Source organism: Rhipicephalus microplus, chromosome 10 (genome assembly GCF_043290135.1).
Source record: "Rhipicephalus microplus isolate Deutch F79 chromosome 10, USDA_Rmic, whole genome shotgun sequence".
NCBI classification, from domain to species: Eukaryota; Metazoa; Arthropoda; class Arachnida; order Ixodida; family Ixodidae; genus Rhipicephalus; species Rhipicephalus microplus.
Window position 1 is genome coordinate 46,368,439 of NC_134709.1, and position 27,945 is coordinate 46,396,383.

The 27,945-nt window shown below is 47.5% G+C and overlaps 1 protein-coding gene and 1 non-coding gene across 7 annotated transcripts in view; one reads left to right on the forward strand and one right to left on the reverse strand.

The window, feature by feature from the left end:
* LOC119181726 (membralin) overlaps positions 1-27,945 on the reverse strand; it is a 225,328-nt gene that overhangs the window by 187,428 nt on the left and 9,955 nt on the right. For 2 of the 6 annotated variants that reach the window (XM_075875604.1, XM_075875602.1), the window contains exon 2: positions 20,760-20,896. The exons of the other annotated variants lie outside the window; for them this stretch is intronic. The gene's annotated coding sequence lies outside the window, so the exon portion shown is untranslated. The remainder of the gene's footprint in view (positions 1-20,759; positions 20,897-27,945) is intronic. 6 annotated transcript variants of the gene reach the window in all.
* On the forward strand, positions 24,538-24,610 carry TRNAR-CCU (transfer RNA arginine (anticodon CCU)). Its single transcript has one exon. It is a non-coding gene; the product is annotated as a tRNA-Arg (tRNA).

A 27,945-nucleotide genomic window follows, 5' to 3' on the forward strand; every position in this document is an offset into this window, starting at 1 on the left:
GCGCACAGGTATACGCCGTGCAGCGTTCGCCGTATACGGCCAATGTCGCCCCAAGTATCGGCCCAAATATCGGCTCGTGGCGACATGGTCAAGTGTTCGATTCCCCGGCAACGGCGACCGATCTTAAATGCGAGCGAAATAGCAAAAACACCCACGAACACGTCGAAGAACCCCGGGTGGCGAAACAATCAACCTCACCACAACGCGGCATGCCTGATCGTTGTTTTGAGATGCATAGTTTTCCTTCATGCAAAATTATTCGAAATACGTCTTTATTCGAGTTCTAGATTCGACCTCCTCCCTCCTACTTCGACGCGTTGCGCCCGGAGGCAGCTTTGCAGCTGTTGTGCCAGTTGTCACGTCATCACAGAAGGCGGTGGCGAGCTTTGAGCTGCAGGGGCGGAGCCTGTGTGCTGCGACATCGCTACAAGCGTTTCACTATGTCGACGGCACCTATACCCCTGTTGCAGACTTGGAATAGGTCTATCAGAAAAATGAGAAAGAAATAAAACACCCAAGCATCTCCAAGAAGCGAACCATGAAGTGTGGGTCGACGGCGCCTACCCCTGTTACAGACATGGAATAAATATATCAGAAAAGCGAGAAAGAAATAAAACATTCACGCATATCCACCAAGTGAACCACGACGAGTGGCCGAAGCGAATCACTCTAAAATGTTTTCCGGGGTAGCTACGGCAGAGTTACTCCGAAAATGGCGCTTTTCTCCTCCAAGGGACAAAGTGTCTCCCAAAGCTTGCACACAGCACGGCAAGAGGGCGCTTTTCTCCTTGAGGAGAAGGAGGAAACGGCTGAACATTTGATAATGTTCCGTAAAGGACTCCAATGGCGCCGCATTTCTCAAAGCCTTGTGGTTTAGGGACAGTGAAGGCAAAATAGACTTTAAACGGGTGGAAATAACCAGGAGGAGGCTAACTGATTGGTGGCTACAATCGAGGCGCGAGTGAAATTCAATCCTTTAACACAGTGATAGTACTTAACTTTATGACTAGGTGGCGCGAGTCACCACCCTATCTAAAAGGCACAGCCGGATACATCCATCCATCCATCCAAAGCAGGAAAGCACTCCCCCCCCCCTCTTTTTTTTCGAGTATCTGCAGAAATGGTCGTGCCATGTGCAAACGACCCATAGATCCCTACATAAACCTGTCTCCTTCCTGGCAGTGCCGTAGAATGCATAGCGGTTATAGTGTAGGCGCGTGATGACTGAATGATCGTAAGTACGAATCCCGACGATTGATTGATATGCGGGGTTTAACGTCCCGAAACCACAATATGATTATGATGAGACGCCTGAGTAGCAGCCAGTTGGCGTTGCCTCTTTGCCTGTCGCGGGCGAGAGCGCTCTCCCAGGATCGTTTTCATACGAGAATATGTGGTCTGGAACGGGCTTATTCTCCATCGAAAATCACCGTCATTGTCATGACGTATGGTCCGTACCTTGCACGTGCTGTGCTGCGACGACAGAAAGTAGAGTGTGTGGTCCGAAACACGCTTATTCTTCATTGCCGTCACCATACCACGCACAACGGACAGGCGTAGTAGACACTCGGGTGTTTCGCCCCTAAAAAGTGGTCTCGGTGCCGTATACATGTGACGAGACAGACTGCTTCCTTCCTCGATCATCACCACGTCCTTATACATTCGATGCGCTTCCGGAAACAAGCGCTGCCAGCGCGTCCCAGGTTTGCAGAGGCGCACGCATATTTTATCAAAGGGCCGAAGGCACCACGCTGCGTCTCGAGGGCCGAAGCTGTCACACAGAGGCGTCAGCTTCCTTTGATGCGCGGTGGCATCTTTCGCGATGTGAAGAAAAAAAAACTCAAATTCGCAAGCGTATAGCACCCCTCGAGCGCGCGGTGACTGCGCGATGCCTTGGCCCGACTGACCGCGCGCGTTCCCGAAACTTCCGGCTCCGCACCCACGAGATTTCTGACGCAGCACGCGGAAAAAAAGGTGTTCTGCGTCGTCAACTGGCACGTTGAAGTACAAGCACGTGGCACAATTAAATTATCGTTATTATTATTATTATTATTATTATTATTATTATTATTATTATTATTATTATTATTATTATTATTATTATTATTATTATTATCATGCTGGTCTTTAGGGGTCCCAAAGCCGACACGCATATGAATCACGCCACACTTGTCACCTGCGATTATCTAACATGCATCTCCTCCTATATATGCACGCACCTATTTAATTATTTTTTAAAGATTTCTCACCTGTACACAGGATACCGTCACATCCAGGAAGCTAAGCAACGACAACGCGTCCTGCTGAAACTTTCAAAGTTCGCGCTTTAAGAACACCAAAAGTAAGCAAGTTAATTAGCCGTTTGACGGTTCCGGTGGTGATGGCCGTAGTGGTCAGAAAAAGAGGGCGCCTAATTTCTGCAGGCCGGTGGGAGCAGGGCCGGACGGTTCGAGTGCGGATGGGCAACGTATTGTCGTACAAAAGTGTTCCCTCTCTCTCTCCTCCTTTTGGTGTGTGCGTGAATGAGTGAGTGAGTGACTGGCAAAAATGCCGAGCTCAGACAATTGAAGAAGCATTGAGACAAGGCTGAAATTGCAACGAAAGAACGATGTAGGCGTCCCAAAGCGACTGAGGCTATGGCCGACGCGAGAAGGAATTAATACCACTAACACCTCCGACAGCTCGCGGGAGAATATATGGATCAAGAGAGCACGGCGAAGCCTTCGTCGCTTGCGAAACACAAGGGGAAAGCACACAAAAGAATCAAGAAAGCGCATGAATTAAGTAGGAGACAGGGGACGATGCAAATGGCGACCAACCCACCTGGTGAGCGTGTCAGCAGGTGGCTAGCTAGGCCAGGCCAGTGGGTGGCCATTCGATCAGCTCACGAGAGAGATATGGAGAACGGCTGCTACAGTTATGTGTAAACAAGAAAAAGAAATAAGCAAGACAGGCCAACAACGCTGCTTGCACGATCGGCGGAGTGAAAAACAAATGCATGCGCGGTACGACCGCAGAGCAGCGACCACCCGACCACGCGGAGAGCAACAACACCCACGGCAACAAACAATAAAATGAGGGTGAGAGCGCGGGAGAAAGTAGTAATCGGCCGAGGGGAGAAGAGGAGGTGGGGCAGACAAGGAGCAGATAAAAAGAGCGAGCGAAAACGCCGGACGGACGAGCGACAGGAAAAAAAAAAAGAGAGAATAAAAAGGCGCAAGTAGGAAACTAGGACGAAAGTCAGGTCAAGCCGTTTCCGAAACCTCCTTACCCCCTTCCGACAGTGATTCGTTCGTCCTCCTTTCCGGCTCCAACACAAACACCCTTCCCCACTGAAAGAACTCCTCGCTTTTCCTGAGAGTTGTCTTTCCCCCACATGTCGCCTTCTTGCCCATGTATATACTTCTTCGAACTTTCTCGAACTTTCTTCGTTTTCTCAGGCGCACCGGGATTAGGCAAAGCTCCTGCGTACTTTCGCGTTTAAAGCGAGAGCCACCACGAGAAGGTGTCACACACGAAAATGTATTAATATCTGGGGTTTAACGTCCCGAAACCACGATATGATTACGAGAGAGGCTGTAGAGTGGAGGGCTCCGGAACTTTTGACCATCTATAGTGCACCGACATAGCACAGTACACTGGTCTCTACCGTTTCGCCTCAATCGAAATGTGACCGTCGCTGCCGGAATCGAACACGCGACCTTTCGGAGTCAGCAACAACCGATCACACTAAAAGCTCCACCGAGGCGGACACGCTCGCCAAGAGCGCGGGTGAGTCGCCAATCGCGTAGATGCGAGTATAGGAAAGCTCACCGACGATACACGAGCACATATTAAAAATTTTAGGGAAGAAAAATCAGTAAGAATGAATTCCGGTTGCCACCTTATGGTCGTGAAAGCGAATGACCGAGTATAGAGCGAATAGAGACGAGAGAGAGAGAGAGAGAGATAAATAGAGAAGAAAGACAGGGAGGTTAGCCAAGCTTGGCTCGGTTGGCTACCCTACGAGACGAGGTGACTGTTACGATGCAGTCTACGGAAAAGTCAACATACATTCAGCCAACACTCATCATCATTAGCCAGCAGCAACCGGTCTAAACTGGTGGATGTGGCACTCTACTGCAGACCCGAAGCTCGCCGGATCAAATACCCGCCGCAACGCGGCCACAATAACTATGGAGGCAGCTATAGAATGCTTGAGGTCCTTGGGCGCACGTTAAAGAACACATGCAGGCCGTCGGATTTTCCGGAACCTTCAACTATACGGCATCTTTCGTAATCACACCATAGTTCTGGAACGTGAAACCCTGAGAGTTATTATCAAATTCGCCAACATATGGCAACACGAGGCGACTTTAGCTAGCATCAGCAATCAATCGGACAACAGCAGAGCCAGGACTGATCAGTGCTGCAAGTAAAGGGCGGTGGTAGTCCAGGTTAACGCCACTTTGCGTTCGCAAATCAAGTGGCGCAATGGGCTACGCTAAGACATGCTTTGGCGTAAGCAAACAAGCCAAGAAAGGGAAAACAAAAAGCGGATAAGGGACAGGTCCCAAAGACGAAGGAAATAATCGATCCCCGCGTTGGCGGATAATGCATGCGGAACACCCGACGGCCACTTGCACCGACTGCGAAGAGGCTTGTGCCGTCGCCACCACCGGCGTAAGTGTCCATAACGCGGACTCGAGCGTAGAGAGTGATAAAGCGAGGCTAATTTGCGGTACAGTTCATCGCTGCTTACGCAACCCAAAGTAGGGCACATGGGAAGCGACGAGATCAGTATGTACGGGTATACCGTCGAAGTCTTGTCTTTATCTCACTGTATACCCTTCATCTTGGCTCTTCCTGCCATAGTTAATTAGCAGCGTGTCATCTACTTCGTGTGAATGGGTGTGGAGAGGAAGCATCGGTTAGGAGCATATCCATGCGCGAGCACTTTGTTAGGAGAGGAGGAGGAGGCAAGTTTCATCAATGTCCCGCCCTTTCTCCCCCGTTGGCATAGTACTAAAGAAAACAACCTCCACAATGTATGTGAGACTGAAAATCCACCCCCCCCCCCCCTGCCCTCCCGACCGGAAAAACTACCTATCGTTAAAAGCGCGCAATTACGTTCGCGTCAACTGTATACGTCATTCCCTCAAGTTAACCAAACGGTTTGCCAATACTACTTAAACGCGTAAGGGCTTCCATTATAGAACCGTCAGGGTGTTTAGCTTGGTATTTATACAGTTTACGTAGCGTCATACAGGACGAGTAACGCGTGCTATTTGCATGATTGTAAACCTAATTTATTGATTTGTGGGGTTTTACGTCCCAAAGCCACCATATGATTATAAGAGACGTCGTAGTGGTGTGATTCGAAAATTTCGACCATCGGGGGTTATTCATCATCATCATCATCATCAGCCTGACTACGTCCAATGCAGAACAAAGGCCTCTCCCAAGTTCCGCCAGTTAACCCGGTGCTGTGCTTGCTGCGGCCGATTTATACCAGCAAACTTCTTAATCTCATCTGCCCACCTAACCTTCTGTCTCCCCCTGACTTGTTTGCCTTCTCTGGGAATCCAGTTAGTTACCCTTAATGACCAGCGGTTATCCTGTCTACGCGCTACATGTCCGGCAAATGTCCATTTTCTCTTCATGGTTTTAACTATGATATCCTTAACCCCCGTTTGTTCCATAATCCACTCTGCTATTTTCTTGTCTCTTAAGATTACACCTTCCATTTTTCTTTCCATCGCTCGCTGCGTCGTCCTCAATTTAAGCTGAACCCTCTTTGTAAGTCTTCAGGTTTCAGCTCTGGGGGTTATTTGACGTACACCCAAATCTGAGCACACGTGCCTACAGCATTTTCGCCTCTATCGACAATGTAGCCGCCGCAGCCGGGATTCGATCCCGCGACCTGCGGTTCAGCAGCCGGGTACTTTATCGCCACTAGACCACCGCGGCGGGGAAATTGTGAAACTAGTTTTCCTCGATAAAAACCAGCAGCCTGCTCAACTATAACGGTGTCACCGAAAAGCCCATATTGCTACAAGGGAAACTTACACGTGGCTCTGGTGGTGAAACCAAGCGACAAGCTCCAGCACGTTTTGCGTAAACAGATTTTTTTCGCCTTTATTTGAAGAAAAACAGCCACCGTCATTACAGATATGCAAATGAGCAGTAGGCTCCACGCATTGGGAACGAGGAAAAGAGTTCTAATAAATTCCCCCGCCGCGGAGGTCTAGCGGCTAAGGTAATTGATTGATTGATATGTGAGGTTTAACGTCCCAAAACCACCACATGATTATGAGAGACGCCGTAGTGGAGGGCTCCGGAAATTTCTACCACCTGGGGTTCTTTAACGTGCACCCAAATCTGAGCACACGGGCCTACAGCATTTTTGCCTCCATCGGAAATGCAGCCGCCGCAGCCGGGATTCGATCCCGCGACCTGCGGGTTAGCAGCCGAGTACCTTAGCCACTACACCACCGCGGCGGGGCTAAGGTATATGCTCGGCTGCTGACCCGCAGGTCACGGGATCAAATACCGGCTGCGGCAGCTGCATATTCGTTGCAGGCGAAAATGCTGTAGGCCCGTGTGTTCAGATTTGGGCGCACGTTAAAGAACCCCAGGTGGTCTAAATTTCCGGAGCCCTCCACGGCGGCGTCTCTCATAATCATATGGTGGTTCTGGGACGTTAAACCCCACATATCAATCAAATCAGTTCTAATAAACTGGGCCACCCCTAAAACAAAACAAAACAAATACAGAAAAGAAACATAAATGTTCTGACGGCTTGCATGCCCTGAGCTGTGCGTGTGTGTGTTACAATTGCGAAACAAGAGCAGATGTCCGTTCGGTCGGCGTCTCAAACGGCGCTTAAAGTATGGTGGAGTATATACTACAACGCAAACTGCAATAAAATACCGGGATATTCACCCAGCAAAACTCGTGAAAGGGCGTCACATTTTCGAAGGTGCGGACTTCAACGCGGATAAACCTATTATTGGCCAGCGGTTGACATATAAGCGAGGAACGTTTGGATTACTAATGGGAAGAAGGATGACAATCAGCGAGGAAACTAACTAATTGATTCATTGACTGATTGAGCCGGTGTTTCTAGAAACGTAGTTAGGAGTACGCTATAGAAAGAGTCTTGTATAAAGAAACAAAAGCAAAGAATATAAGACAGCAACGGTACCATTTCTTTATAAGTTCTGATCAGCAGTATATCCCCGATACACCTGTAGACCTTACATCTCTGCTATTTGTTCATTGCGTGCGGTTAGAGTTAAAAAACGCTTGAAAAAATTTACATTCTCATGAAATCAATGCCTAATCATAATGTGTATATAGCGTCAGCTCGATCACCCATAATGATATATCTCAGAACTTCCCATAATTCAAACTTCGTGATATTTCTAACAAAAGTCAGAGGTCCCTATACGAGCTTGAATTAACGAGAGTCGACTATAATGTTTGTCGGGGTTTTCCGTCCCAAAACCCCTATATGATTATGAGACACACCATATAGTGGAATTTCGACAACATGCGGTTTTTTAACTAGCACCTAAATCACACGGGCACCCATATATAGTACTTGCTTTGATCGAAACGCGGCCGCAACGGGCGCAGTTTCTCGGTAAAACCTTTTTTTAGGATGCAGCGCTATGAAACACGTGGGGGCGGATCCGTCGTGTCTATTTAGTGTCTCTCTGTCCGCGCGCTTCAAAGCGCTCCCCCCCCCCCCCCAAAAAAAAAAGAAAGTTTCACAATGAATCAACTTGTCCGCACCAAATTCTGCAAGCACGATTCTATGCTATATGCCCTTCTGGACAGCAATAAAGCATTCACCGCGTCGAGTCGCCACATAGATGAGGAGGAAGTTCGATTATAACACAGAGGACACATGTATCTCGATATCCGACATTAGAGTAGCGCTTTGACTTCGGCCAGTTCGATAGTCGGTTTGTACGCGCGGCGCGAATGAGACGACAAACAGATCGGCGTACAGGTTTGACCTACATATTTGGCATACTCCACGCCACGTGACTGTGATGCGCGAAACTTTTGGACCAATGACGAAACTGACGGACAGTCGCTAACCGCGTCTACTTCGTTCTTCGTTCCAAAAAAGCTACAGCACGTAACGGTGCGAAGTAAAACAAGCGGCACAGAGAGACGAGTGCTCCTTTTCTCATTCCGTCGGATGTCGAGAAAAATTGTCATCGAGTCGACTTCGGGTGGATTGCACCGACCTTCATTATCTATGTCATAGTCTGTCCGCCATACTGCCGCACTTGCGCAACAATCTTAACTCTCGTGCTGTCTTTGAGCCTTAGTCAGACATCATCTGCAAACGGTGGGAACATCAGCTGTAGACACGCAAAGAAAAAAAACAGCAGAGTTGGGAAAAAGAAAGAAAAAGAGAGAAACAAACTGAAGACTAAGTCCGAGCTACTTTGCCACTCCGCGTCCTTCCACCGCCAAACATCGTCGTGCAGGCGTAAGAAGTCACGTGGACATCAGAACACGTGCTATATAGCACCGTCTCCCCGCCTCTCTCAGGCGTGCACCGATCCTCGCCGTAGTTTGGAATGCCAAATTGGCAAACCACACGTTCTTAAACGGTGTGAGCTCCGTAATCTGACCTCACGCTTAGTTGAGCCTTGAGCGCACGCGGTTTCGCAAGGACGTCGTCGCCTTAGAAACAGTGAGGCTGGCGCAAATTATATTCCCCCTTCTTTCGATCATAACGGCTGTCGATAGCGCTTTTAACCTTGTACGCAGCACAGACACAGCACGCGTAATTAATACACCATCCAAATCGTTCCACGGTGTGTGCCGTCACGGCAATCTCCAAACAAGTCGACGATGAGGAAAAAAACGTCGTCCTCTAGGGCAACGCCCCCCCCCCCCCCCCCCTCCTCTTCTGACAGATGCGAACCATTTTCCTACGAGAGCGAGCGTAACAGTTGCACTTTGCGTGTCGCACGTGCAATCAAGCTATAAAGGCGTCCCACAGTTTGCATCCATTAGTAAGGCACGCATGCGCACTTGATGACGACAGTCGTTCCGAAGCCTAACTATACAGTGCACGATCACGTCATCCAGTGACGTGTCCCGGTGACGTCACTCGAGTGAACTTCCATTAAGCGAGCGCCCCCCATTCGGACAACCTAACATCTCCTCATAACTTCTGGTAGCACCCGGGCGCGATTAGGAAGCTCTGGCGATTCATCGTGTCAACGCGAATCTACGAAACGATGTCGAGTCGACGCATCAAATGTAGTATAAATTTGTGTGGTTTTGAACTCACAAAGCACGATGCGATTATGAAGCATCGTGCGGTGGAGGGCTCCGGAAAATTTCGTCCATATTGCGTTGCTTAACGTACGCCGAGATCCCACATTACGCGGGCATCTACAACTTCGCTTCCCACTGCGTAACCGGAATCGAATCCGCGACCCTTCACAAATGTAGCCCTGCATCGCAGCTAATACATAGGCCGGACAGACGTATCGAATCGCAAAAAAGAAATAATGAACGAAAAGTCATTCGCGGCAACTCGCGCACCCTCGTGCCCGAACTTCTTTGCCTCGTTCAACCCACGTATACACTCACGCGCAAAAATGAAGGTTATCGAACGAGCGTTAACCCGCCTCACGTCCCGGGGACCTATAGAGTCACCTATCATAACTGCAAAAATGAAGATTGCGCATTCTTCTCTCCCTTGTTGGCTGTTGCATGCTACAAAGACCGCCCCTATATACAACGAACTCCGCACCCTTGCTCTCTATTTTGAACCTCACATTCGTTGCGATCAAGTGCTCTCTTCGTGGGCTATCATCTCCTCGGACGACTACGAAATCGCTGGAAAAGACGCGTTAAAGCTGGTGTGTGCTTGGCACTGCATCGTTTAACTAGTTTCCTAATACGGAGCTTAAAGAACAGCAAAAAGAGTGAGCGTGATACCACCCTCCCCTCAAAGGAGTATTTTGGGACGCGGCACTGATGTAGTTCTTGGTCGACGCTCATTCGATAACCTTCATATTGCGCGCTTCTGTACTGCCAAAGACTGGAATGGCCTTCCTGCTTGACACTGGCGCTATTAACTATAACCGTGCTTCTCTGAACAAAATGTAATTAATCGATATGAAATTACAGCGCAATCTCGTGAAAAAAAAAAGACTGTTAACAGAGCCCTTCCGTAATGTCTCTTTAAGGAGGCACTTAGGGTAAATGCACTGAAGTGAAGAAAGAAAGAAAGAAAGAAAGAAAGAAAGAAAGAAAGAAAGAAAGAAAGAAAGAAAGAAAGAAAGAAAGAAAGAAAGAAAGAAAGAAAGAAAGAACAGACCAACGTCAGCGGCCTACATACTCGCGCTGCACGAGTGATCAAACTCCGATCATCGGACAAGTACACCGGCAGCGAGCGCTTCAGCGGCGTTACGCAACTCTCATATATGCTACGCACGAAAGGGAGAACACGAAATCCTCCCAACAAAAGAAGCACACACAGAAAAAGAAATATACATACACATAACGCACAAACGAGGATCAAGGCAACAACACTCGGGTAGACAAGCGAGGAAAGCCCCGGGAGGCAGCATCAACGAGAGGAGCTAGCGGGGCCGACTTCCTTTTTCCCATCCCACTTGGCGCGCGCTGCTCGCATCGCTCCCATGCACGGAACAAAGAAGAAGTAAACAAAAAGAAGTGAGCGAAGAAGAAGCATAAAGTAGAAGTTAGAGAAGAAGTAAGGAAGAAGTGCAACAAGAAGAAGAACAAGCAGGCAGCCCGTCAAGACGCCAGATAACACGCAACGCGGGAAGTAAATAGAAAGAAGTGAGCAAAGAAGAAGCATAAAGTAGAAGTTAGAGAAGAAGTAAGGAAGAAGTGCAATAAGAAGAAGAACAAGCAGGCAGCCCGTCAAGACGCCAGATAACACGCAACGCGGGAAGTAAATAGAAAGAAGTGAGCGAAGAAGAAGTATAAAGTAGAAGTTAGAGAAGAAGTAAGGAAGAAGTACAATAAGAAGAACAAGCAGGCAGCCTGTCAAGACGCCAGATAACACGCAACGCGGCCATAACGCCGTGAGCGAGTGCGCGGGAGTTATACCGGGGCTCAACCCGCTAACACTTCGTCCCCTGCGGTCGGATCACTTGCACGGGCGACGGCTCGACTCCAATCCGCGGGCTGTATAATAACTCCGCGTGCGCATAAACTTATACACAACTCGCGTGCGGACAAAGTTTGCATCGCGGGTATGTATAACAACACGCGCAGTGCCGTTGGCGTGTTCTATTTGTGTACCGTGTTTATCGGTCTGCTGTACGTGCCGGTAGAATTGATTACGTGACACTTATAAGGACAGAGCGTTGAGCTACAATCTAAGAAAAAAAAAATTACTCTTGTCGGTCAGTCTTGACTCACAGAGGGTTTGACTCCCTTTAAGGAGACTCGTTAACTCTTTTGGCCACAATGACTCACCCATGAGAGAGTTAAGAGAGTTAACGTCTCTTTAAAGAGTGTCACGTGTGTGGCAATTCAGTACTCCGCGCGATGAACACGAACACCGTTTCTGTTCACCTCTCTCTTTCCCTTTTGTTTCCCACGAACGAACTCATTAGCTTTCCAATTAAGTTGCAAATGAAGCAACAAAAAACTCCCAAGCATTTCCCCGAGGGTGAACATGGTTAAGTGCGAATACACGGGGTGATGCTATGAGGGGTATTTATTAATTCGCACTATTATATTTATTAATCACACAATGGTGTCTTTATGGTGTAATGGTTCCTGGGAATCGCAATTTGATCACACGGGGGAGTTTACGTTAACTCACTGGCGAATGCCAACGGATTTTAACTTTACTCCTCCTCACGACCCGCTCTCGACGGGAGACTGAGAGAGAAGGCGGGCGCGCGAGAGATAGGGGTGCGCGCGCAGCTGCAGCGAGCGAGGAGAGCGGAGGAGCGAGCGAAGGGGGAGGGGGACTATCAGCGTCGCGTCCGTGGCTTATTCGGTAGAGCGTCGCGCTGCGGCCCGCCAAGTCCTCTTTCTTTTAAAGATAGAGAGAAGACTGCGGACGCCGCCGACGGCGGTGGATGGTTTGGGGTCGCTTATAAAGTGTATTACACTTAAAACGCCAGAATGGATCCAAGCGATTCCGTAATTAAAGGCGACGGCAACACCATACGATAATCGCGGAAACACCGTACTGGCCGTACGGCACGTATTGGTCTACAAGACCTCTATTTGCCACCTTTATAATACCGCATTGGCACGTATATTAGGGTAGGGTAGGGTTAAAGTGTGACATGGGGCAAAACGCGACGTTTTGACTTTGCCGGTCTCTGTAGCTGATACAATTGAAGTACTTTGTTTCTTTTTTCCAGCGATAAGTGCTGGTCCTTGACTACCTTTTTATGTGTCAGAGTTATTGATTGCTCACGGCGTTCGCGCGAGATAAATTACGCGGCTGGTGTCAGTGTATTCGTGACCCGTCAAACAAAAAAAAAATGGTCGAAATTCTACTATGCCGAATTTTCGAATCCGTGGATGAAACGGCTCAGTCTCCTGCGTCAGTACAGGAACGTAAACTTGTATGTTGTTACTTTAGACTACGAGCTACATACCACCAAAAGTTAGGTTCGTTTGGTTCCCAGGGACAGAGGAATTTTTTTTAATGTTGGCATGTGAGAGTGAGAGGAGCAAAACACAACAAAATGCCATCCAATCAATTCATTAGAGAGAGAGAGAGTCTTATTGATTTAATCATTAACTTACACACATTATATATTATATTACTTTGTTTAGAGGGGTTTGGACATACACAGGAGAATATAATATAGAGCTTCTTGGGAGGAAAACGACATTAAAAAGCCCTGATTGCCGTTCAGGACATGACTCCCTCCATTTGCGCTGCGTCGAGGTTATTCTATGTTTCTGAGCGTGCTCTCAAGAGACGCATAAAAAAGTGGAGGAATCTACCAAGTCAAGTCGTGCACAAACACGTCTCGGTATTGATTCTTAACGACGTTTCTCCATTACCATAATTGAAAAAAAAAACAAAAACACCAGAAAATCTGAATGTAACACTATCTTAATTCATTGCCTCACAAAGCACGGCAGACGAAGTTAAAATCCATGAAACGCCCGAGTAGTTCTGCATCAAAACGTCAAAAAAAAAAGTGAAGGAAGATACGTCAAGACATATCTAGCCTCCGATTGTTAAATAGTCAAACGTGGTGCAAACGTTGAACAAAATACAACATTAGCACAAAGAAAGACTGCACAGAGTTTCAGAGCAACACAATACCATGTTTTGTCTATATTCAAAGCATTTAGTCCAAGAACAGGGCTGCTTAAGACTGCTTAGGGGCCCAACGAGTGAATTTCAAGTATTTCTACTGCAAAAACTTAAGGAATCATTTTTTTTTTACACTGTCTCGTTTTGCCCCACGTAGCGCCTCGTTTTGCCCCACAGGTTGAGGGAAAATTATACCACCGGAGCATTTTTCAATTTATTTTTAAAATAACACGGCAATACTGATTGATATGTGGGGTTTAACGTCCCAAAACCACTATATGATTATGAGAGACGCCGTAGTGGAGGACTCCGGAAATTTAGACCACCTGGGGTTCTTTAACGTGCACCCAAATCTGAGCACACGGGCCTACAACATTTCCGCCTCCATCGGAAATGCAGCCGCCGCAGCCGGGATTCGAACCCGCGCCCTGCGGGTCAGCAGCCGAGTACCTTAGCCACTAGACCACCGCGGCGGGGCTAACACGGCAATACTTACGTAGCACATACCTTGTACCCCAAAAAATATTTCTGCATTGATGTTTATATGTAAGGAGTCAAATAAAATCAAATGGTCACTATTTTAACATATTTGTCGCAGTTTACCTCACCTTACCTCTAGTCTACGAGACCTATACTAGTCGCTTTGTGCGACGTTACACCCCACAATTATTGTACACATGTATACTAGTCATTTATGTCATCCCATCACGTTAGCAAACTCAAGGCCAACTGGCGCAATTAAAAAAAAAGTGTTTAAGAAGCTGAGTGCCGATCATGACGTTCTCACAAGAGCCGCCACGTAATAATACGACGTCACAAACGGTATTCACGTGCGAAGGCGTTACCGAGAGTTGCCCCCTACTGTCCATCCGTCCACTTCGAGAGGGCGAAACGACGCGTAGACGCGAGTGGCAGCGTGAAAATAAAAAATAAAAAAAGACGGCTCCCGAGCACGTGCACCAGAAAGACAGCGAGGTCAGCGGCCCGCCCGCCAGAGCAGTTCACTCGAGAAGGGCCGCGGACGGAAGCGAACAATGAAACGCGCGCGCAATGCGACGACGCCGACGACGACAGAAAAAGAAAGAGCGAACTCGACGCCGACGACGACAGAAAAAGAAAGAGCGAACTCGCGCCATCATCGCTCATGCTCTTATAAGCACGTGCAATCGCGAGAGGGCGCTGCGAGACTAAACCGGAAGTCGCGGGTTCGATTCACTCCCAACAAAGGAGGCGGGGTCTCGGCGGTACTCGCGTGAACCGGCATACATGGATGGATGCAATAGCGGATTCCAGCAGCGCCTCGATGCCTGTATACGCGAGCAGCCTTCACCAGCCACCACTGTTCTTCTGAGTCACGAGAAGGCTTTCGCGATTGATTAGTTGATTGATTGATATGTGGGGTTTAACGTCCCAAAACTACCATATAATTATGAGAGACGCCGTGGTGGAGGGCTCCGGAAATTTCGACCACCTGGGGTCCTTTAACGCGCACCCGAATCTGAGCACACGGGCCCTAAGCATCTTCACCTCCGTCGAAAATGCAGCCGCCGCAGCCGGGATTCGATCCCGCTACCCGGAGGTCAGCAGCAGGGTACCTTAGCCACCAGACCACCACGGCGGGGCAAGGCTTTCGTGAACACTTATAATATAGAAAGGTTTGCTTGCGGTATATACGTCGGCTGTAACTAATACCATCACTACATAGACGGAAGAGGTACGCTCCATGCATATTGCCAGGCTTAGACAATTATACATACATAGCTTATGAACAAGCTTCTCGAGCAAGCAACTAACTACCATGTATACAGTTTCGAAATCATCTAATAATCTTACAAATCACCACAGAAAGGGGGGGGGGGGGGGGGGGGAGAAGTGCCAGAGAAGATAAGCTTTGTGAGCAAATGCCATTCCGAAAAAACGGGAGCAAGCGATGGTAGGTGCGTCAGTGCCTCACATACTACTGCTTTTGTTTGTCTATCCCATTTCGCAATGATCCCTTCATAACTGTTTCTTTCCTCCATGCCCAGAATCGGACATTCACCCACGCGCTTACCAGCGCAACACCTCGGCTGCTACAGGCAACAACGACTCTCGTGCAGACATACACAGAAAAACCTTGAAACGCGGTTCCGTGAAATAACAAGTCACCTCCACAAAAGATCAGACTGCCAATTCAGAAACGGCTGATCACACACGGTCAAAAGAGAACAGTTATTGAAAAACGGCTCATAGAAATCCATGGAGATGTGACCGGCACACCGTCAAGGGACTCATTTCTGCACAACGCCCACGACGCCAAAATCTCAACGATACAGGTTTAGTTCGAAACGTTTTTTTTTTTTAGAACTCACAGCCATCGGATAGGTGGCAAGCAACACCGGGTCGTTTTAATTAAAGGCTCTAATTTTTATTTTATTTTTGCGAAGCGTAGGAAACACCCGCTGTTTAGCTCATAACGTCGCACTGTCAGCACAGCGTAAAACACAATATGGTCTTTAGAATTACGTGTCTATTCATTTTCTGAATAAAATGACACATTGTCCAACACCTACGTATTGATGTTGCGCATCTAATATAGTTAATATTTTTTATTGATGATGTTCCCAACTACAAAAGCAGCCACCACATCAAGATGGTGGGCGCTGAGCAAGGGTGGTTAAGCTTTCGCCGCGGGTGGCTGAATCGTTAGTCAGGCACCAACACACAGACAGACCAAAATTTTTGCGTTGAAGTATCCCAAGGAAGACCATCGTCTTTAAATAATCACGCATTCAGTCAACTACAGCCCAAAACTCCCGTTTACGCGCCGTCGGTGTCGTGACGTACGCGCGCGAGTGTGTGTGTGTGTGTGTGTGTGTGTGTGTGTGTGTGTGTGTGTGTGTGTGTGTGTGTGTGTGTGTGTGTGTGTGTGTGTGCGTGCGCACGTGCGTGCGCGCGCGGCACGGAGGCCCATTTTACCGGCGCGGGGTTATTTCTGAAGCATGCAAGCGGTTACTTCACTCACGCCGTCTCCGCGCGTACACCTTCCAGGTCAGCAGATCGCGTTCCCCGCGACCCGCCCCAGCGGCAGTTCCCCCTTTCACAGAGAACGCACGTGCGAGTATCTATCTGTGCGGGTGCGCGCTTTACAATGGATCCATCGCGAGCGAGCCGGCCGTTATCTAACCTTTCTTCCGGCAGCAGCGAGAGAGAGAGAGTGCGCCGCCGTCTCACGTCATCTTCGTGTGAACACCCGGAGGCACCCCGACGTTCTATATAATTCATTCACCCGTGGGAGAGCGTATATACGCCCGGGTCACGGTAGTACGCGCATGCGCACTCTCGTGGAGCCTGCGCTGTGAGAAGCTTTAGATGGTCAAAAGGTAAAAACAAGACACCGACCTCCCCCCCAAAAAAACACTTAAAGATAACGCAGCCGTTTCAGTTCTTACGGAGGCCTTCACACACACACACACACACACACACACACACACACACACACACACACACACACACACACACATGTGATTTTAAGTTTTGTGGGTTGCATGTTTCCCACCCCTTATGTAATACCCACTCTAGGTGGTCTTTAAGGTAACGAAGTGTTTTTTGTGTGTGTGTGAAAGGGTCTCCGTACGGGAGCCAAAACGTCTGTGCTATTTTTTTGTTTGTTTTTTTTGTCAGCATATTGCTTTTACCTTCTGACCATGATTGCTCCCGACCAGGCGAGCTTTTGTCAAACTCTTGATTTCAGAAGCTATAGACATTCCGTCAAACCCCTTTATAAGAGAGACACCGGGGAGCAATCCTTGCCTTTCATTAGGTGTCTCTTATAAGCATGATGCCACGTATGCGTTTTCTTATCACCTCCTATTTAAACATACAGGCTCGCCAGCTTGTTGGTTGTGGCATCCGCGATATGTAGAGCGGCCGCCAACACATCTCCGAGGCCCTCCTTTCCGTCACGACGGCATCATCTTCAATCGACCATTGAAGATGACCCGCCTGACCTCGTGTCGGGGCCGCTTTCTCACCATAATCTTTGGTACTGCATGTTAAAGAAGATGACTCCAAACAATACCACGTGGTTATCGCTGCCCCGTGGATTTCGATTCTTCTACCAATCAGAATGTACACTGCTCTATCGCGAATGGTAGCTTCCGCTGTAGATCTTGAGACCTAAGACAGACTCGGGTACTCGTGGCCTCTGCGCATCAATTACGAAAGAGGCCACAACATGCGCTATACAGTGAGTCCCAAGGCGAAAGCCGTCCTCGAGAAGATGAATAAGTGTTGGGCCTTCGCGTCTCAAAAATAGATCATTGTTGTGAAGAAAATGTAGTAGTGGAGGGCTACGGAAATTTCGACCATCTTCCGGTGCCTTCTAATGTCTCGAGCCATGGTACAAGTATGCACAAGGAACTTTCCGCTACGGAGAAATGCGACCGCCGCAGCTGGGATCGAATCCGCGACCTTTAAAGTCAGCAGCAGAGCATCTTAACCGCTGCACCTTCGCAGGCGGCAGTCCTCGAGAAGATTACAAGGCGCGTTACGAAGAACTTTAAAGCGCTCTCGCTGCAACTAAGTTAGTCTCAACGGAATCACTCGCGCTTGCCGACTGAGCTAAATATATCTTTCAATAACGCCTTCGCGGGGACCACGCGGAGGGTCCGAGCCGAAACGGATACGTTATCACCTGGCGCCGCCACCGTACACGTGAGGCAGCAATATGCCTTGTTATGCTTCCGAACGTGACAAGTCGGTTCGTTAGATAAGCCCGCGACACTTCAAACCGGTTCGTGGCAGTACTATAGATCGAGTTCCCTGGCGCACACACAAGAGGACACGGCAAACGAACGGCGCAGGCCTAACTTTATCTCATATTGACGTGCACCGGCCACTAGACTATATGAGGGGTCACGAATCGTTCGTACATACGCATGGTCGGTTGATGAAACGTAGCCTATAGGACATACACCCCAAGTTCCGTAGCTCAACAGATCAGCGACTTTCGTCTTCAGCAGCGCAGGTAACGATGCGTTACGTCGTCTCCTGCACATACTGTTTCAGACGGGCACGATCACTATAGAATACAGACATCATCTCCAAGCTATACCTTCAACAGTTAAAAAACGCAGAAATATCATTAACCAGCCGCACATTTTTTGAAACGAACGGCGCACAAGAATAATTATTGTTGGGGCTTAACATCCCAAAACCGTCATATGATTATGAGAGACGCCGTAGTCTGGGCTCCGGAAATTTTGATCAGCTGAGGTTCTTTAACATGCACACAAATCTAAGACCACGGGCCTCAAGCATTTTCACCTTCATTTTAAATGCGGCCGCCACAGTAGGGATTCTATCCCGCGACCTAAGCGTCAGCAGCCGAGTGCCTTAGCCACTAGACCACCACGGCGAGGAACTCTTATAATATAGTTCAAGGGAAAACCAATGGCAGCCAGGCGGCACTTGGTTCAATGACTCGCGCAGGCGAATTCAAAAAAAACTCGAGGCGTTTGCAACGTAAACACGATTCGCATACGTACATACATTCTCGCGAGTTATATACACGCTGTACAACGCCACAGCACCAGGCTGCGCAGCGACGTGAAAGCCTGTCAGGCCCGCTGTATACACCCAAACGGAAGAAAAATTACGCGCACAGTATATACGCAAACGTCCACACGGACGCGCACTTCCTGATTCGTCACGTGTCCCACCGAAGGGGAGCACCACCGTGCACGGCTCGCACTTATACGGTCGTGTGTATAGCGGTGCGGGGACAACAATGGACAAAAGAGATTGCGCCGGAGAAGAAAGGAGACCAAGTCGGGGACAGAAAAGAAGCGGGGAGACACACAGGCCTCGAAAAAGCAACTGACCGGCCCACACCGTACCTGAGGGACAGTGTGCGCGACCGACTGCGTGAGCAAGATGCCCGCGCTCCTCTCGAAAGAAAAAAGAGGAGGGACAGACAAAAACAAGGCCCGAAATTGCCACCTCCGCAAAAGCCAACCGCCCCTCGTCAGCTCTCTCTTGCCAAGAGAACGGCTTCTTCAGTGTCTTCCGGCCCGCAGCGCATGCATACCGCAAAGAGTATTGTTAAGGCCGCATGCCCAAATCGGCAGCCCTTCCGATGGAGGCGGAAATGTTGTAGGCCCGTGTACTCAGATTTGGGTGCACGTTAAAGAACCCCAGGTGGTCAAAATTTTCCGGAGCCCTCCACTACGGCGTCTCTCATAATCAAATGGTGGTTTTGGGACGTTAAACCCCACAAATCAATCAATCAATCAATCAATCAAATCGGCAGCCCGAAAGTTTACGAAAAGTATCGAACCGAGAGGCCAAACAAGATCGGGGGAGTTGGCTGTTTTGTCGCTGAGGCAACTCGAAATCATTGAGAGCGCATCTAAACCTGTTTCATCCACGTTTACATTGCTTCGCGTTATTATCCAGCACGGTAAAAAGCAAAACTGATAAATGTTGGAGTGTTACGTTCCAAAACAACGATATGATGAGGCACGCCGTATAGTGGAGAGATCCGGAAACGGCGCAACACGCCCCACACAGGAGAGACACGACACACACACGAGCGCTGATCACTACACTGTTTCCAGTGTTTGTAATGTCCGTGCTGTATTTGGTATTGTAACGGAACTGTAAACTTATCTGGTCCCATATAAGTTAACGCGACTGTTCAACACGTCTGTGCGTACATTACGGCGAAAGCTGTTATGAAATCGCAACACGGACCAAGTGCTGCGCCGTACAGTTGTCCGCCGCCGCCTGTGTCCGTCACCACGAGCGCACGAAATAAGAAAAAAAAATTATTCAGAACTCGAATGCGAATTTGCCTTAGACAGGCTTGATGTCGAGATAGGAATCGCATTATTGTAAGTAATAAAGCGTTTTAGAAGAGCAAAGGACCAACCAGACGTCGCACAATGCGAATTGCGTAACGAGCGGGTCGTCCAATGTTCCAACCCATCACAAAAGCGTGTGGTCTATATCACCTATTAAATATGGTGCATACTAACTTCAGGCATAATTCTTCATCGTCCTCAGCCGCTGCACAAATAAATTGCACAAAATTCCGCAAGCGGATACCACGCTTCTCCGAACGAGGACGAAGGATAGCACAGTGAATGCCGGCCTAATACAACACAAAATTATCATTATTTATGGGGTAGTGGGTATACCCAGTAGGTGCGCTTCAATCAGTCATACAAATTGTGTTCAGAAAAAGCTCTGCCGCTCTTCAGCTTCCGCTGTGACTGTGCTGCGCGTTCCGCGCAGGTCTGGCGTTTTTTTTTATCATTTGTACACAACTTTAGCGACTTATAGTAACGTTTCGCTCAATAAAAAAAAATTACAACCCAGTTCTCTTCCTTCCGCACGCTTCGCACAACATCGATTCCAGTGGTACAAAGTATCTGCGGAATCCTTTTTTTTTTTTTCCTAGAGTGCAATCTTGCGTGCATACCTGCCCCGCCGCGGTGGTCTATAGTGGCTCGTACTCCTCTGCTGAGCCGCAGGTCGTGGGATTCAATTCCGGCTGCAGCCGCTGAATTTTCGATGGAGCCGAAAATGCTGTAGGACCGTGGGCTCAGACTTGTGTGCCTGCACGTTAAAGAACCCCCAAGTGGTCGAAATTTTCCGGAGCACTCCACTACGGCGTCTGTCATAATCATATGGTGGTTTTCGGACGTTAAACCACACATAACAATCAATCAATCAATCAAATCTCACGTGTAACGTATTGCACTCCATAGGGGGCAATTAGGGTGGTGCAGACTGTACGGTTTATAGCATACTCGTACATCGACAAGGACTGAACTAAATGACCTCGGATGTACCGCGCAAGAACAGCGCAATAAAAAGAAAAGTGCGGCCTTAACACAAGAACATACGGTAAGTGACATGTACCGTGAAAAGACGCCGAAGAAGACGGTGACGACGACGACGGGCAGAGACAACGTCTAGATCCGCCCGTAGCGTCGACGTCCCCGACGACGTTCCGGTTCACACAACAGGCGGCCGCGTCGCCGACTACGCAACGGGTCCGCAGAGAAGAAATAAGAAAAACAAGAAGCTGCAGACGTATAATCTTTCACATAGCACGAAAGGAAACGCAATTACGAGGACAGTTGGTGTCACACACTTCCTCTTACACTATATATATGCGCGCACGCGAATATTAACGCCTCGTCGTCTGAAGCTCTATGCTTAAGCCTTGTAGTGCGCGATGGATCGCAACCCCAAGTTCACGAGACGGTCTGCGGTCGCGAAGCGAACAGACGGACGCGGTCCCTACACGCGATAAAGGCTCTCTGCACGCGAATAAAGGGCTCAAAATCTGACGATACATCCCGTCAATGAGTGGAAGCACGTCCGACTACACATTTTTTTTTTTCACTGGTTTGTCTCAAAGCGTAAAACTTGGGATGCATCCGAGCTGGAGACTTTGCATACGTGTTTAACCCATATATGCCCAAACTTAGGAAAATTAACAAAACTAATTTATTTTCAAAAAATGATTGCTTCTAGGGCATCAAAAAAAGGATGAGGCGGCTTCTGTTAAAAAAAAAAAAACTCTTGCAAATAATGATTTTGGAGCCATCCTGTACCTAGGACACCTATGTTTGACACACCATGAACAAAAAAAAATATTCGCACCTATCACTCTCATACGAAAGTTACTGCACACCCAATAACAGACGAACAATGGCGAACAATGGCGCTAAGCTACACGCACACGAAATTGTCATTTTGTGACTGCAAGCACGTGGCTATTTGTAGCACCGCGATCACCTAGACTTGCATGTGACGAGGATAGGGCATCATAAACACACCTTAGGTGGCACTCCTTTTTTTTTTTTCTACAGAAAAAGAAACATTCAAGTTACACTGCAAAGTTTCATCGTCCTACATGTAGGGCACTGGGCGTATATGGGTTAACAAGAGCGGATGAATCTCCGAATTAGGCATTCTCTTCCTCGTGAGAATGCAGCAGCGAACGCTGCAGGCAACGGCACAGTTTCCCCCTTGCCCAGCACTGTCTGCGTATACGCTCATCAGGTGAAATGGAGCGCCGTGTGTTCATTTGTACATATACGCGAAGTTCGCCATGACGATCACGCATACTTAGCATCACGCGTGCACAAACGCCTGTGCTAGTTCGTGCGCGCGAGTAAACAACGCTCACAAATAGAGGCGACAAGCAGGTCCTTGGCCGTGACATCAACGCGCAGACAGGCAAGGACAACAAACAAGCGAGCACGACGAATGAAACAAATAAACAAGTGGTACAATGCCACTGCGCAGCAATAAGAGAACTAACAAACAGACCTGCCGAAGTAAACAAGTCTGAAGCGAGAAATTCTATAGCGACAGCTGAGCAATGCTGTAAAGCACGGTACGAAAGAAAACAAAAATTGTTAGAAACCACACACAAATGGCTGCTCCACAAAGTTGAATGGACGCCAGAAAAGATACGCGTTCTGTGAGCAAAAGGCGCCTGGGCCCATAGCCGTTCTTTTTTTAAGACGATAGTCGTTCTTGAGATATTTAACGCAGAAATGTTGGTCTGTCAGTCTGTCTGTCTGTCACACAATTGAGCCACCCTGCCGATGTTAACTTTAAGCACTTACTGAACGCCCAGCCATCTTGAAATGGTGGCTGTGTTGATACTTGTGAATATTGTCAATCAAAAAGCAAACATTATGCATATCTGAGGCGCAATATCACTACGTAAGTATTCGGTGGCGCGTTCCTTTATATATATACTAGAAAATACACAGATACGCAATTCAAAGACCCTAGAGAGTTTTTTAGGCTGCACTGAAATTGCGGCGCTATGCAAAAAAGAAGGCCGGCCGAAGACTCGTTTCTCGACATTTGCAGCAAAGAACGGAAATACACGGTCAATTTTCTTACTCTGTTTACGATCGATGCCTTATCGGAAGAGAGGTTATGCTAGGGGTGCATCCGCTAGACTGCGCTGTTCCACTGTCTAAATTCAAAAGTCACGTGTTCGATCCTGCAACTGCAGCGCTCGCATTCCAATGGTAGCGAAATGTTAAAAGAGGACCGTGTACTGCGCGATATTGGTGCTTGGTAAAGAACCCCAGGTGGTCGAAATTTCCGCAGCTCTCAACTACGCCGTCTCTCGTAATTATGACACCGTTTTGGAACGTTAAACCCGAACAATTTCTTAACGTTATCAATAGTATTTATTATCCTATTGTTAGCAGTAGTAGTAGTGATAGTAGTAGTAGTAGTAGTAGTAGTAGTAGTAGTAGTAGCAGCAGCATTTCATTATTAAGGCTCTGTTTCGTGAGTTGGAGTGTCGCCGTTCGTATACATCTGCGGAATCCAAAGCATGAAAAAAAAAACATCCCGTTTGGTTAGAGGCAAGTGCAGCGAGATTGGCTTTTGTACATTTCGCCTTTGTCTGCAGCGACAGTTTTCACACTTTGCCCCGCCGCGGTGGTCTAGTGGCTAAGGTACTCGGCTGCTGACCCGCAGGTCGCGGGATCGAATCCCGGGTGCAGCGGCTGCATTTCCGATGGAGGCGGAAATGTTGTATAGGCCCGTGTGCTCACATTTGGGTGCACGTTAAAGAACCCCAGGTGGTCAAAATTTCCGAAGTCCTCCACTACGGCGTCTCTCATAATCATATGGTGGTTTTGGGACGTTAAACCCCACAAAACCAATCAAGTTTTCACACATTAAGAGGCGGATATGTACCATCACAGAAGTCGGACTTTCCAGAGAAGCTGCGATCGAGTATATGCCGGACCGACCGGTCACTGCATACTCTGCATGTTTAGATACTGTCTGTATCAAAAAGGACGTTTTGGGAAATGGACCTTAGTATATTCGAGCTAAGCAGTGCGAGAACCTAACTGCTGCACAAGTACATAAAAAAAAAAGACAAGACAGGTCGTCATCTCTATATCTCTCTAGTGGTTGCGCTGCACGTAACTAGTTTAGCATTAGCCAGTCTACAAGAAAGTTTCACTATAGCAAAAATGATTTATCATCGCTGAAACATTCGCTAAAGGGAGCCCACAACAGCCCCGCGTGCGGAATGCACGCCGAAAGGTGCGTTGTGAAAAGTGCCAAAAGAGTCTACGCCGAAACGAAGTTAAAAATAGAATAGAAAATTTTGTTCAAGCAAGAAAATCCGGCGGAGCAGCCAGCAGTTCTGCGGCACATACGCTAGCGCAGTCTGCCAAGAGCGGGCTTCCCAGCGTGTCGCCCTCGTGGCCTAACGGATAAGGCATCGGTCTCCTAAACCGGGGATTGCGGGTTCGAATCCCGCCGAGGGTACGAATTTTTTTTTTTCGCCGAACTCGTATACCTTTTCTATTTTCATTTATTACTATCATCTTTCTTTTAGTGCGCATGCCTTCTCTGCCAGTATATTGTTCGCGAAATTTTTTTCTTTCTTTCTTTCTTTCTTTCTTTCTTTCTTTCTTTCTTTCTTTCTTTCTTTCTTTCTTTTCGTTTCTTTATTTTTTTTTTGTTTCCTTCTATATTTTTTTTTTCTTTCGTTTGATAGATGTCACCGCTGCATCAGCCATAGCTCTAGTTAATGATTTGCTGTTAAGCTGTGCATTGCTCTTGGTGTATTTACCATGTGCTCATTTTTTTTTTTTTTATTCTTCTCATTCATATCCGCCCACCGAAAGACTGGCGGTGTTCTACTATTGTATGGTTACGTCACTATTCCAAGCACGGTGTACGCCGTGGTCGCAAGTATGAAATCGAAACTCGTGTACGGCTAGGTGACGTCATACGTGTCGGTGCCCACCCATTTCGTGGCGCACTGCTAAAAGCACACGTCTATATATATTTTTTTTACATGTACCTGCTAACAAAAAAAGAAATGTCCTGCATTTTTTTATGCTGTCAGCTAAAATAACTCCTGTGTCTGCTGTTTGTCAGCTTTCACCTTCAAGCCAAACGAGTCTATGGCAGGCAAATTTTGTATTGATGCTGTGTCTTGATGTTAATAAATTATTATTATTATTATAACTATCATTGTTTCTATTATTAAAAACCATTGTTCTTGCGTTGTTATTGCAACCGCTCGCGGGCAATGCGAGCATTTGCCCTGCCCTAACAAGCTATAACTATTATTATTATTATTATTATTATTATTATTATTATTATTATTATTGATGCTGCTTTCAAGTGGCACGGCAGCAGCATTTAGTAGTAGATAGTAGTAGTAGTAGTAGTAGTAGTAGTAGTAAAATTAATGAAAAAGTTTGAACTAGGGTGGAGTCATATGTGCGCCACGACTGCCCTTACGATACGTTCACCTCGAATAAAAATTTCAACTGTCATTTCACTGTCACCTTTAAAGCTACGATGAAGCAAAGGCACAAATGACGTACAGACAACTCTCGTTCAAAGAACAACTTCCGGCAAAGCATCGGATGGATATATATATATGCGATGCCACGCGTTTCTAAGTATTTCTCACCGATTTCGCATGCGCGTATAGCAAAGCCGAAAAGTGGCCGGCCCTCTGCGCTCTTCGCAGCAAATGTCCTCGAAAGACGACATAGTCTTCTGCCGCCCGTATATACCACACGAGTCCTGGGACACGTCTAGTAGAGTGGGCTGTACTTCATCAAGCAGCCATTTGTATTTTGCCTTAATTGCCTGAGATGGCGCCTCCTCGATGTTGAATCGACCGCATCTGGCTGACATTGATGAAACATGAGGAGGCGATGCGTTAGAGCTACTGTTTACTGTGGACTGTGTATACCCCGACAGCGTACGCAGTTTTCTCTTATATCATATAATCTCAGAGAAGAGGGCCTCAACCGCCCAAGGACGAAAAGCACAGGGCCAACTGAACAGTAAAATAAAAAAAAAAAACACATTAGGTCACTAAAGCGAGCTAATGCTAATCTATCACAAGTTTGGACATTGGATTACCGCCAAAGGCCACAGAATTTCACGACGCGCCAAAGCAGGTCAGGGCCATTATCGCTTCGCAAATGGATTCCCGTCATCGGCCAGTTTTGCACATGTTACGAAGGATATAAACCTTCGTTTGTTTGTTTGTTTGAATAGCACGGTTGGAAGCTGAAAGCGTGCAGTGAGCCGATGTTCACGCTCAGTATGGATACATTTTTTTTCTCGCGTCGATTAGTTTCTCAACGTTAAAAAAGAAAAGAAAAACAGTTTCTTTTGCCTCAACGATACAGAGGAAACGCATCCGGAAATGGGTTACTGAAATATAACCACATCGGACGATGCGTCCCGCACATACGCGTATAGACTTGAAGCTTTCTGTGACCGGGCTCGCTCAACAACTATTCATATCCTTCGGTCGTTCTGGACGGCACAACGTGCTGTAAAAATCAAAGTAGCGTAAAGTTTCTTTTCAAATTTATTTCAGTAAATATCCGTCGAATGGCCGACTTGGTTATGAGGCAAAGCATGTTGGGCGACTTTCAATCACTGTCAACAACAACAACAACAACAATAATAATAATAATAATAATAATAATAATAATAATAATAATAATAATAATAATAATAATATTAATATTAATAATAATAATAATAGCATACAAAACTTTACGTCCGAAACGGTGATATCATCATGAGAAACGCCACATGTGGAAGGCTCCGGAAATATCGACCATATATGGTGTTCATCAACACGTTCACTGACATCTCATAGCCAGCGGGCTTCCCGCATTCCGCCTCCACAGTAGTGCGACCGCAGCAGCTGCAGAATCGAACCCGCGACCTTCGGCTCAGCAGCCGGGCACCGCAACTGCCACGCCCCCGCGGTGGACCACGAACTACTTTCGATTATCTGCCATGCGGGTCCGCTAAGGCGCACCTAAATCGAAATATATACGCTCCACTCTAGCCCGTTTATTTTCATATATTTCGCTTTCATGGAAATGCGTAGCCGAGGCCGCCAATGGAGTCTACGTGCTTCAACATTTGTGTTTTGCACGTTTAACAACTAAACGAACAGTTTTACGGTGGACACATACGCGTGCAAAAGTTGGGTCGGTGCATACGAAGTCTCAGGGCCCGATTAATTTGCGTCACGATATGCAAGAAGAGAACAATCGGTTTAGCGGCGCAAGATGGCGACGCCCAGACGACTTAGGGAAAATAGTACAACCTTAGATCGGTAAAAAAAAAAGATAATAATCGCTAAACACGACAGCAACAGCACAGCCAAATCACGGTTATATTACTTCCGCATGCACGTAACCACAACTATTTGGGACGCGTTAACGCCTTGTACGTATAGCCTAAACGATTTGTTATTATGCCCTCCACTACGGCGTCTCTCATTATCAAATAGTGGTTTTGGGACGTTAAACACCACAAATCAAATCAATCAGATTTGTTATCACCTTTGCAAAAAAAAAAAAGAAAAAAAAAAAGACGGGGCGGCGAATCCTATAGGCAAACTGCATTCCAGTAAGCGTATACAAGGTAACAATCTGCAGGAGCGCGTATACCCGAGGTCAAAAAAGCAGCGGCGCGTTTGCTTATGACGCAAGCAGAGCTATAGGCGTGGGACGAGCAGCCAACAGGTAGGTGGTTGCTCAGTAACTAGCAAACGTGGCTGGCCGTTCACCACGCCAGTTATTGAGAAAATGAAGCCGCTTCGA